This window comes from Plectropomus leopardus, chromosome 22 (assembly GCF_026936395.1).
Source record: "Plectropomus leopardus strain MGB_pleo_1.0 chromosome 22, ASM2693639v1, whole genome shotgun sequence".
Lineage (NCBI taxonomy): Eukaryota > Metazoa > Chordata > Actinopteri > Perciformes > Serranidae > Plectropomus > Plectropomus leopardus.
Genome location: NC_142197.1, coordinates 11,986,140 through 11,997,678, shown reverse-complemented (window position 1 = coordinate 11,997,678; position 11,539 = coordinate 11,986,140). Strand labels below are relative to the sequence as shown.

Sequence of the window (11,539 nt, the reverse complement as noted above, 5' to 3'; positions counted from 1 at the left end):
TTTTTAATGATAAGAATGATATTGATTCCAAAAATAGTTTATTTTGAAATTTAAAATTCAACATTAACAAATGCAAGTGGCTAAAGCGATGCCACACATACTGTAACTGAAAATCAAAATCAGACACTACATTCAAACATTCACTGCCTAATGAAGTGAAAATGATAAAAAATTGTAAAGCCTTTGATACTTTTCTTTAATGTCATCATTGCTACTTTATGTACTTTATGTACCTATGCATCTATGTATATAGTTATTGTCTTGTCCTTTTTTTTCTTGTACAATTACATATCTATATTTGTAAATATATACAATATGGTACAAAAAAGCCCAGTATCAGAATAGCATCTTTCTCCAAGTCATGTGCTGCAACTTTTCATCTTTTCTTGAAATATAATGTATTTACTATTTATATTAATATTGTCAAAATATGTATTTTTATTTTTAAAGTGTTTTTTTTATGAAAACAGACTCACCACAAAACTTTATTGATATTTGCACAATTCCCAGGTAAATCACCTTTAAAAACCTTTACCTACAAATATATTGTACATCTAGAGGAACGTTTGAAATACCATGGAGCCAAATTATGTTATGTGAACTTTTTAACACATTCTGTTTTTACAATACAAAAAGAAACATTTGGTACTGTATAGATCACGTTTGTGTTGTGTGCACTGATTTATTTGATTTTATATTTATTTCTTTTTAAGACTGGTTGGAAGATATGTCTTTATATTTATATTTTACTTTACATCATGTTGTATTCTTAAATGTGTGTGTATTTTGTTATTTCCTTTATTTGAGGTCCAAGCCCAAAGCCTATTGTGTGTTTCTGACTCACCTGCACATTTAAACTATTTTATATCCCTTCTGTTTTTTTTTTTTTTTGTTTGTTTTTTTTAAGTGTATCTATATGTGCAACTAAACTAAAATAAACACCCTTGTCCTTTCCTAACCTTGCCTTTGATTTTTTTTCTTTGATTCTCAGTTATTCCATACATGACTCAAGCATATTTACAAATTCAGTTATGTAACAAACAAGGAACAGGACACTGCAAACAAAACATGAGAAAAACAAAAAAAGAATAAACCATACAGAATACCCCATAAAGGCTACCACTATTTTCATATATACATGAGGGCATTGACCAAAGTATCAAACAAAAATGTTTATTGTCTTACAAATGTTATTATATGTTTGGATGTAATGTTCTATTTCTATTTCGAATTCTTGTATTTGTGGGTTTATTTGAGTCCATTTACATTTGTGTATGTGATATTAAAAATAATGTTTTTTTTTTTTTTGCTGACTATCAAGCCCATTTTTATCATACAAAAATAAGGATTCTTGAAAGCCCTCAACAGGAGAGCTCAGGAAGAGCAATAGATGTAGTGTTTACTATTTCCGACAGTCAGTGAACGCCACATGAGCTCTGTGAGACCACGCCTCTCTGAGCCGGCTGTCTGAGGTGAAGTGCTGCTCGCTGTCAGGCCGCAGGCACCGACACGTTTGGTTGCCCGTCTGGCCAACGTTAAAACATATAAAACAAGAGTTTAGGTCAGTTTTGTGGTGTAAAGTGTGTTAAAAATGTCACTGCAGACAAAGCGCAGCTGTCTCTGGACCAAAGCAAACAGTCAAAGCTAACTTTACTCAAATTTACAACACCTGTGTCACTCAGGCTACTTTCTACCTGAACCTGTCGATTCCCCACAGAGGTTAGTCGAGTTTCTATCAAAAGCATCACTCAAACGTTGTATAAACAGGGACACAGTTAATTTAGAGATTGGATATTTTCACAGTCCTCCCAATGAGACTTGTGTGGCTTGTACAGACAGTTTTATTGTGTGCAAAGCCAATGATTACGCTCTGTGGCATTTTTGGCTAAAGTAGCGCCGGGCTATCTAAAGCTAATGCAGTGCAGCGGTCCTGCAGATGCTAACGTTACCTTTATGAGGGGTTTCATGTTATCTTATTAACATTTTAGGATGTCACTTTATTTCAGTTAAATTCAAAGTGATTTATTTGCATGTAAGTTTCAAGAGCAAAGTCGCCATATGTAACTTCTTTATCTTTAACTACGTGTTTTTGTTCGTTTGTTTTTTATTGTAATAATAATAATAACAATAATAATAATCAACCTAATGTTAGCTATATTTTTATATTTTATATTTCGAACCTTACTATGAGCCACTTATCAACCTATATTTGCACCTTGCTGTTATCTGTTTATTTATTTTTATTTTGTATATGTTCTCTTATTTGCTGTTGCAACTAAACAATTTCCCTCACGGGATTAATAAAGTATTTCTATTCTATTGTATTCTAATTAGTGTTATATTTACTATATATTGTATTATAAATTTGCGATACATTGTTTTTCTACTTTTGCTGTTATTGCATGCATTGTATCACCACTCTAACTTTGTACTGCAACTGCACACAGCAACTCCCCTTGAACTAAATAATAAATAAAATAAATATTTTCCTAACCCATCCTCCACCCCTCTAATCCCAGTGCATCCCAACCTAAGGGAAAAAAAATATTGATAATAATAATAATTAGGGGCATGGGTTAGGAATTGTATATTTTTTATTTATTATTTATTTTATTTTTTTTTTACCTCAAGGGGAATTGCTGTGTACAGCAGTAGCAATACAGAGTTAGAGGAGTGCAGATACAAAGCATGCAATAAGAACAAACATAAAATAGAAAAACAATGTATTGCAAATATGAAATACAAAATATAGCAAATACAGCAAACTGAATAGAAACTAGAAAACAGCAAGGTGCAAAAATAAGAACGGGCTCATAGTAAGATTCAAAATATAAACTATAAAACTTGCTGACAGAAAATATATAGAAATATAAATCTAGCCAACAATAAATGGAAAAAATATAACAAAAATCACTAACAGAATGGTGCAGACACAGGGGCAAAAGGGTCCAACTAATGTTTACAGTATAATATACAATGACACAAAATTTGGAGAGTGCAGGTTTTGCTAGTTTACACAGAGAGGTGTTTCTCTAAATAATTGTTTCTCAACCATGAGTCCTTAAGGGAGACCGAGGTGGAAAAATGGGGACTGAAACATGTACATCCTCCAAAGCGATTAAAACATTGAACTACTCTCTAAAACTGTTCTAACCAAAATGAAAAACTATAAACTTAAAAACATTATTATTTATTGCGGGACTGTTTTGTTAGACTGCACTGGTTTTAAGCTAGCTATACCTAATAAACTGACCAATGAGTGTATACTATATGATGGTAAACTTATAAAAACTACATGGATGTTGACTTTTTTATCTTCTCTGATAGCTCGACGTGCTCAAGATCCATACAGACTTATGCAATTGAAAGGGACACTGAAGAAATTTGGAAGGTAAAAGTCTCAATGTCATCCTCATTTAACTGCTATTCTGGCCTGTGTTTATTTTATTTATTTAACCTTTATTTAGCCAGGTTGGTCCCATTAAGATTAATGCTGTGTTTCATTCAAGGTTGGAGGTCGGAAGTCTAAATTTCCAACTTTCAAGCATTCCAGGTGCACAACACCGAACGTAAAGAAAAAACATGACTGATTGTGACAGTTTCTGTGGCTAGTCCATGGACAATTGCACCACCAGCAGGGCTTACTCCCTATATTTTAATAATATACTAATATTTTGTCATCAATTTACACAGAAGACAGGTTTTACTATATGATAGTAGATATATTATTTTAATTAAATATATGCATATATACCTTTTGTTGCCTTTTAGTTGATTTCTTGCCATTTATAATGTAAAGTAGGGGTACACGGATTTGCCCTGAGTTCAAAGGTAGGATCTCCAACTTCGAGTGGCATTCCATTGTACTTTTTTATTTCGCTTTTTGGTCTGTGTTGGTTACAAGTCTCAACACTTTACCTTTAAAGTTAACTGGTATATAAAGCTGACCCACTTTGTACTCCAAACAGGTATAAGGGACAGAAGCTGAGATGGAAAACTTTTGCTACAAGCTGACAGTTCCATGGAAAAGCAGACTGACAGGACAGAAAGGTAAGTTTCTGAGGATGATCTCTACTTTGTACTGTATTCCTGTAAACTTCATGAGAAGTTTAACGCTCCACTGACACAGCACACACAACCTGACACACACCTCAGGGGGGCAGCGTTGCACCACAAATAAAACTTAGAAACTCAGCCTCTCAAGTTTGTTGTAACAGGAGATGGCAGTGAGGCATCATTGATACGGGCTCTCCGCAGGTGCCCTGGCGTGCATTCAAGATGATGGATGTTTTACATTAGTGTGTGGTGACAGCAGCTTATGTTTGTGCCGCACTAAATGTCAGTCAGTATCATATTCAAAAATCTGGCAGGAGAGACACAGAGTGTGGCTCTACAATTTACTGCTTCCATACTGTGTAACTGACCTTCACACTATACAGTCTCACTGTAACGCCTCTGTCGTTGCTTTTAACATCTGTAGACAGGGTGCAATATCATCGGCACAGTATCAGTGTCTCCTGATGCTACATGATCGGCAAACTTTGATCAGAAACAGTTGGGTAATATTTTACTGCAGGAATAATCGATTGTTTTGCCAGGGGCCACTTTTGCATAATGACAGGGGGCCAGTAGCTATACATGTTTCCAAGATTGTAGGACATTTCTAGGATATGAGGAAATTTCTAGGACTTTAGGATGTTTGTAGGAGTCTGGAACCTTTCTAAGATCATTTGACATTACTAGGATTTTAGGACATTTCTTGGATTTTAGGATGTTTCTAGAATTTTTAAGATGTTTCTAGGTTTTAAAGACATTTCTTGGATTTTATGATGTTTCTGGGATATTAAGACGTTTCTAGGTTTTTCAAACATTTCTAGAATTTTAGGACATCTCTAGGATTTTACGATGTTTCTGAGATATTAAGACATTTCTAGGATTTAAGGACATTTCTAGGATTTTAGGACACTTTTAGGATGTTTCTATTATTTTATGACATTAGGGGCTTAGGTAGGACCTTTGTTGGGGCGTGTGGGGATCCTCTACTGATCCTCTACTACTCCTCTATCCTCTACAAGCTCTATTTTGATGCTGTTTTATGCACTCTGGTACCTTACGTATACTAAAAGTACCAAAACAATTGCCAATGCGAATCACTTTATTTTTCATTGCGAAATAGAAAATGGTTTGGGGCCAGATTTGGCCCGCAGGCCATAAGTTGAGTATCACTGCTTTACACTTTTGATTATGGAACCTTGTTGAGAGTTTACCATGAATTTGTTGGGTTTTCTTCGGTTATTTTGCTCTCCTTGCCTTTATTTTTGGCTTTCTTACCTGGTGACCATTTAAGAAAAAAGTGCATTGGTAACTACCTGCATTCTCATCTGTAGTTCATCTCAGCGAAGTTAAAGCTACTTATAAGGTGCTGATTTGCATTCATTTATTTCTCAAGGGCACTGCAGAGGAAAATCTGTTAGGTAGGTGACGATGTGATGTTGATGGAGTGAAAATCTGGGGAGTGTTAATGAACCAAGGTCCTATTATTTGGTCCTATTCTGCTTTCTCTTCCATGGGCTGTGGTTGGGTATAGATAAGGCTTACAGCCGGAGGGCCTGGAATCAATAACGGATGTAATTGGTGAGGTGGAAGTGAGGATAATTGAAGGTAATTGTGTGGACGGTCACAAGCCTTGGAGAGAGGTCAAGACAAGAGCAGTAGACAGAGAGAAGTAGAAGGTAGAGGGGATGGGGAAAAACAATGACTAGTTTTCTTATACCTACTGTATATAACTTCTACATGGTACCAAACTGTCTTGTGGTCTGGCTGCAACTAGACAATATTTTAGGTAAAAATACATCATCAAAAGTGCAGCTTCAATGAAGTATTCCTCTTCCCCTAAACTCAAGAGATTATATCAGGGTCTGTAAAGTGATGCCAATGCAGAAGTGCATTAAACCTGAGTTTTTTCTCATGGACAGCAGGGGGCAGCTCCACTGGTTGCAAAAACAAGTACAATTGGCTCTACAAAAATGACCCAGCTTCTAGCTAAATTACCTCATTAAACATTTTGCGAATTAGTTTATGGTCTCAATTGCTTGTTTCAAGTCCTCATCAACAAGTGACGCTATCATGGCGGTGTCTGGTATTTTTAGTCATATCCACCTCTTGCTTCTTCACTGTTCCAACATCTTGTCCAAACATGGTCACTTCTGGCTCCAAAAAACCAAGATCGCCACCACCAAAATGCCAAACTCGATGCTTCAAAAGGGTAGTTCACAAACCAGTGGGTGATGTCACAGACTATATAAACGATGTCCACCTCTTTCATATAGTCTGTGCTTAAACCTCATAAATTCAAGAAGACTTTACTTGAGCAAATACAATAAATCATTTATACTCAAGTAAAATTTTGGTGTTGTGTATAGCTACTTCTTCACTCCCAGGAAGCGGTAAAGTTGCAGTTTAACAGAGAAATTAGCAGTGATGGAGATTGTTAATATTGAAGATATTCTATGCAGGATTTTCCTAAAAAAACAATGTATAGACTCATACAGAGGTACCCACTTTAAGTGTGTGGCTATGTTTTTTTTCTGCAGAGGCTTTGGCCTCTGCATGTATTTTCTTATTTTCTGTGTTCAGGACATTTATGGGCACGTGCCCTCACAGTGTTCAGGTGAGGTCAGGACTTTCTGCGAAGGAAGTGACCAGGTGCCAGACTGTAAACAACAGGCATCCAAGAGACACAGCGCTGGAAAAATGCAAAGACAGCGAGTCAAAATACCAAAAAAGAGTGAATCTTAGGTTGGCTTTTACTTTTACCTTTGCTGATGAGCGCACCAAGAGTTCTGCGTAGTATACCTTTAAGCCAGATCTTTTGCTTTTTATGTCTCATTAGTATTAGTATAGTATTAGTACAGTATTTGTATTAATATTTAGCAGTGTAGACCAGTTGGGCTGGTGGACATGAGTATGTTGTGAACAGTTTACAGATGTCTCATTAGATGATTTCTGAATTGTTTAAACTTTAGTTGAAAGGAGAATTGCTACCTCTTGGAGCTGCAGGTGCATTGTGCTACATTAATGTAAAAACAGTATTTAGACTGTGATTCCACGTGTGTTAAGCCTCTCTGGTTCCCTGTTTATCTTCAGTCCAGTACAACTCCGTAATATTTTTCCTATCACCTTCAGTCACTTTTAAAACAGGTTTTGCAAGCTAGAAAATGATGTGGCTACTGCATTTGTGCATGCTTTTTTACTTCTCACAATGAGCACAACTATATTATGTGCTGCTGACCTTTAAGGAGATACCATTGTAACAGTAGTTGGATACCTGCCATGCTTAAGAGCAACTCAGCAGCGGTACAAATGGGAGTGTGTGTGCAGTTTAATGCATTAATTTCTTTGTCCAGATCTTTTCAGCCACACACGATTAAAATAGGCAACTGTTTAAATGTCTAGCCACCAGGGTGCAACAGCTTGAAGTCAATATGTGGCTGTTAACAGTAACTGGCATACTCAGCACTTCTTTGGCAATGTGCACCTGCCTTAGATCAATTCAGTGATCAAGGAACACGAAGAATACTGATGGAGTACATTTTCTTGATTATCAAGTGTTCCTTTCCCCGATGTTGGACTTTCCAGGGGTACAGACATTGGGTATAACAGGTGAAATATTGTGCACGATCAGCAGGGGGCACTGCAGTACCATGCATCAAGCCAAAACTAAAGTACTGCAGAAACTTTGTTGCTGCTCTGCAGAGTCATGCCCACTGAATGATATGACACATTCATTCATATTTCACTGTGAGAACATTCAGAGATTACTTCCATCTAGTATCCTGGAGCAAAATTAATCCAAGATCTATGCTATGTTATCTTTCTGCGGATTATATTGAGTTTAGGGGTGTATTTTGGAGTTGAATTTATTTCCACTTGCAGAAAGTAAATATATTGTGTGTAAGCAATGAATAAATGAAAGGATTTATCTAGTGTAACCTTGAAAGTACAAAGAACATTGTGATATTGTACACTGTTTGAGAAAAACAACAGTACAGCTTTCTTTGACTTCACAGTGCTCAATATGGACTTTAATATGGATTAGGATTTTTTTTAATTGCCTCACTTAAAATTAGAAATACAAGAAGTCAAATTTGACCCTGAGTAAACGGCTGAGTGCACTTTGTAGACTTTTAGGTATGCCAAATGATTTGAGAGCCTGATCAAAACTGGGATTTTAGCACTGACACAAAAGTTTGAAAAAATGCTTTGAATTATTCGCTTAAATATGTACCTGTGATGGGTACATTGCCAACCAACTTACTGCATTTGTACTTAGTACTGAGATGCATCAACAAAAAATCTATATAGTGATGAAATAGATTGTCAATTAAATACTATCTGTGTATACAGATCCATGTAGGGTGGTGGATATGCAGCAATGGGACACCTGGAATCAGACCCATAGCGGCTGCAAAGGCCTTAGGCTATACGGGGTGCACACTCTTACAAGTAAACTAAAGGTCACCCCACCTTTGCATTTTTTACATAGTGAGGCATTTTAGAAAGCATGATGGCATTGTGGAAGCAAAAAAGATGTGACTGGCGTGACATTTAATACAGCAATGTTGGCCACTAGTGTGGCTTTAGACAAATGCTTTGGCAGTGCTTTTCGTCTTCCTTGAGGTAGCTGGTAACTGCTAACAGCTACTCTATAAATCTCCCACTGTAGGTCACACTCATAACACTAAACCCCACACCTGTGCCACCCATGATGCTCCTGTTTGTACAGACACTGCTTTGGTGCTGTTACTACCTCCTGTGGCAGCTGAAAAGTGAGACAATTCTGTCCCTCCATTTCGGGATCGCATCTGTGGCGACCACCTCTCCACATATGCCATTATGGCGAGGTGGCTCAGTGATGCGATATTTCCACCTTAAACAGGCAGTGTAAAAGGGGCTTCTGTCTCAGTCTCTCTCTATCACACACAGCAAGCAGCTTTATTTTCAGAACTGCTGCACTCAAGGTTTCTGTTATTCGGCTTTTGACCAGGAAAATCTGTTGAAGTCCACCATATTTGAATCTCTCGTCACATTGTCTAGTAAAAACATTTTCCTCGGAGAATATGCGGACCTAGCACTGTGTCCTAATGGCAGGCAAGCAAGTGTCTCTCTGTCCACACTGAATCCTTTAAATATGCACCTCTGTTACATCATGTAAACAAACCACTGTACCTAACTGCTTTGTGCTCCTGGAAAAAAAACAAGTAGTTCAGCTGTGCGCTCGAGATTACTCATGATGTTACTCCTTAAAAAATAGATGAATAGTCGCTATAGATCTATGTTTGTACTTTTAAACAAAATTTGTGATATTTACTGGAAAAACTTTCAACTGTGGTTTGCCAGTTGGTGCTCGTTTTACAAAACCCTGAGTCGTGAATCACTACAGTTTGTGTTGTCAGAACAAATGTGCAGAAGTAGAAATACCTCAGTATTTAAGGGGATGATTGGAGTTTCCTCAAGCGTCTGAGGTGAAACAGCCTCTTTCTTGGTGTTCTCCCCACCAAGTCAGCCATGGTGATTTGGACACAAAGGTACTTGAAGCTGTCCACCCTCTTCACAAAGGACCTGTTGATATTAAAGAGGGCATAGTTCCTTCCCTGCTTCTTCCCAAAGTCTATCATCCTCTTAGTTTTGCTGTTGTTCAGGAGTAAGTTGTTGTCTTGACAACAGCAGGTCAGGTTCACTCTACTTCCTACAGATAGTCCTTTTCATTGTTATCTGTGATGAGGCCCACCACAGCGGTGTCATCAGCAAACTTTATGATGGTTTGGGAGTTGAGAGTGACTATATGTTGTCAACTTAGTATCGCAGTCTGGATGTTCAGGGTTCCCACATATTGTCATGGACAAAATTTCAAAACATTTTCATGACTTTACAAGGACCCATGATAAAATTTCCATTTTGCAAAAGCATCCACTTCACTGTGTATATGGAATTGCAACCCTGTTACGGTACTTCCCTACACAAGTGTAGGGGAGTCTCACTTCCCATGAGAAACGCTGCCACACTATGTCACAATACACGTAACCTATCATAAAGGAGAAAGCTTGAAAGCACGCGGCAGTTATGGAAAATGAGAATTGTGAAAGTTTACTTACTTGACTTGGTGGGTCTTGAGGTGCAACTATTTCACATCATAATGTCGATGCTGAAATGATATGATTCGTAGCCCAAAGTTGATGCAAACCATAGCTACATTGTGACAACAGCTAACTTAGAGAAAATAACTTTGCCTTTTATGTTACATTTCGTTGTTATCCCAAGAAGATTTCTGTAAAAAATGATTTTGTTACACACCACAAAATGTCATTACTTTCCCAAAACTTCCAATGATTTATACCAATTCCATGACTTTTCCAGGTTTTCCATGACTGTGGGAACCCTGGATTTTTGTTTTAGTCTTTACCAATTGTTATATAGTCTAAAAAGAACATGAACACATTTCTAAGATAACACAAGGACCCATCGGTGAATTGGAGCAGTGGTTAGACTGACAGATTAAAGCATGAGAAATTTTAGGTTAGCGGGTGTAAATGCATTGATACAACATCAATCACCTGCTTTCGTGTTGCAGCCAAGGGTTTCCAGGTTATCACACAACTGAACAGCTCTCCTGTCATTGGCTGGCTCAGGCAAAGCCGCTGCAGTATTCCCTGTAGCGGCATTCCTGCTCCCTGGAGGATTTGATGAAGGATGTCGTCAGTAATGAGTGCTTTTTTGCTTTCTGACCAGATATTAGGTTGGAAGGTCTTCTGTTATTTCTTTGTGACTTACCATTAGCTGGAGGACACTGTTACGGAGAACATTTAAAGTATCTCACACACATTAAATCCAGTCAGGTATTTACTCTTAATTCCATATTTTAGCTCTGATTTTGTTTACCTGCTTCAAAAGGCATGTTTCTTGATGTTTCAGTGTCACTCCACTCTCCTTCACACTCTCTCAGTTGTTTCTTGTAAAGTATTATCTGTCCTTTCAGTATCAGTAGTATGTTTTGAGTACAATGGTTCAAAACCAGAGTAAATGCAAGAATTTGAAAGAGTGAGTTTGCCACTGAATGTGAGTTGGGCAGAAAGGAGGGAGAGTAGTGTTTTCATTACAGATAATCAAGTCAAGGTTTTGCTTTTATTCTCCAAGCATAGTCTGTTGTCAATAGAAACAGGAGTGCAGTGAGGATGATAATAAAGGACAAAAAAACAAACAAGTTTGAGGGAAAAACAAGCAGAAATTGTAAAGGGAAGACAGAATGAAACTACTATCAGAGAGCTGTCTCTCTATCAAGTGTCTGTCTCCTTCCTCCTTCATGATGTGTTCCCATGCCTAATTGGAGATGCAGTGTAGGTAATGAACCTGTTTATAGACTCATTATTACGATATTCAGCATTAGCATAAGGTATTGTGGACATACAGGGTGAGGGCTGTGCAGAGAAGAATGGAAGAAAATGAAATACATGAAAAGGGACAATTGAGAATTATGGAAGGG

The 11,539-nt window shown here is 37.4% G+C and overlaps 1 long non-coding RNA gene across 2 annotated transcripts in view; it reads left to right on the top strand.

Annotated features, from left to right (window-relative positions):
• The first annotated feature begins 1,468 nt into the window (after positions 1-1,468).
• The window catches only part of LOC148185873 (uncharacterized), a 152,228-nt gene continuing 142,157 nt past the window's right edge, over positions 1,469-11,539 (top strand). For both annotated transcript variants that reach the window (XR_015775506.1, XR_015775505.1), the window contains exons 1-3: positions 1,469-1,719; positions 3,328-3,391; positions 3,969-4,050. This is a non-coding gene — a long non-coding RNA (uncharacterized LOC148185873). The remainder of the gene's footprint in view (positions 1,720-3,327; positions 3,392-3,968; positions 4,051-11,539) is intronic.